General features: G+C 45.0%; 1 pseudogene; it reads left to right on the plus strand.

Moving 5' to 3' along the window:
• The first annotated feature begins 412 nt into the window (after positions 1 to 412).
• On the plus strand, positions 413 to 1,088 carry LOC103202432 (annotated as a pseudogene).
• The last annotated feature ends 320 nt before the right edge of the window (positions 1,089 to 1,408 follow it).

Below are 1,408 nucleotides of genomic sequence, written 5' to 3' on the forward strand. Positions count from 1 at the left end.
TATATAACTGTTTTAGTGTCTAAGGCACTTGACTGCTAACCAGAAGGCTGGTGGTTCAAACCCACCAGCCACTCCTTGGAAAGAAGGTTGGGCAATCTACTTCCATAGTGATGCTGCCTCGGAAACTCAAGGAGGAGTTGCTATGAGTCAGGTCTGACTCGACAGCACATAACAACAACAAGAACAACATAACTGTATTATAAATTAATTGCATTTTGGTCAGGAAGTGCAGACTGTATAGTATTATTTTATTCAAAATATTTTGATAACCATTCCTTCCTGGTCTCCAGCTTCTATCCATGCCCTCCAGAGCCTGTTCATGTCCACTGACCAGAGTCAATGAATTCTCCACTCCAAGCTTGTCCATACTGCCTGGATTCCAACTCCATATTCATTGAATACACTAAGAATAATGTCCCTGCATCAGTTTTCAATAGAGCTAATCACCCAGATTGCCCCTTGTCCCAATAATCACAAAGTCTACATCTGTAAGAAGGGGAACTAGTGGGTGAAAGCTCACAAAGTCAAGGAACACAATGGATACATCACAGATATTGACTGGGCACCCAAGAGTGACTGGATCCTCACTTGTGAGACAGACAGCAATGCCTATGTCTGGAGTCAGAAAGATGGCATCTAGAAGCTTACCCCAGTGAACTTGAGAATTAATCGGGCAGGCATTTTTGTGAAGTGGTTCTCCCATAGAAAACAAATTTGCTGCGGGAAGTGGAGCACTGGTCATTTTCGTCTGTTACTTTGAGCCTGAAAATGATTGGTGGGTGAGCAAGCACATTGAGAAGCTGTTCTGCTCCATGCTCCTCAGCTTGAACTGGTATCCCAACAAGTTTTGCTGGCAGCAGGTTAACACAACTTCAAGTGCAGGGTGTATTCTGCTTACATTAAAGAAGTGAATGAAAAGCCAGCCAATAGCCATGGGCGGCAAAATACCTTCTGGCCAGCTGATGTCAGAGTTTGGTGGCAATAGCACTGGTGGCTGGGCTCACAGGGTCAGCTTCTCTGGCAGCGAGAGTTGCCTGGCCTAGTTCAGCCCTGATAGCACAGTGTCCAATGCCAGTTTTTTGAGTTGACAAGTGAAAAGGCACTGTCTCAATATTACCAAACCATATGGCAGACCATTCATTCAAGTCTATTGTAAGTCCCAAGGTCGGCAGAGCATGGCAGGCTGCTGAACAATGACAGGGTTACATGTGGGGTTCAAGTATGCCATAAGCTAGAGACCATTCCCAAAGCTGTTTCTTATATATAGGAAGCAGACCACATAACCCAAAGCAGCTACTTAGCTGCTCCAATAGATTCCATCATGGAGTTGTTTACCAATCTCACCATGGGGAATAACTATATTCAGCTGCCCAGCCACTCATCCAGGCCCAGCCTAGTTGAGACACAA

Source organism: Orycteropus afer, unplaced genomic scaffold (assembly GCF_000298275.1).
Source record: "Orycteropus afer afer isolate SDZICR_OR568_19922 unplaced genomic scaffold, OryAfe1.0 scaffold00179, whole genome shotgun sequence".
In the NCBI taxonomy this organism is placed as follows: Eukaryota; Metazoa; Chordata; class Mammalia; order Tubulidentata; family Orycteropodidae; genus Orycteropus; species Orycteropus afer.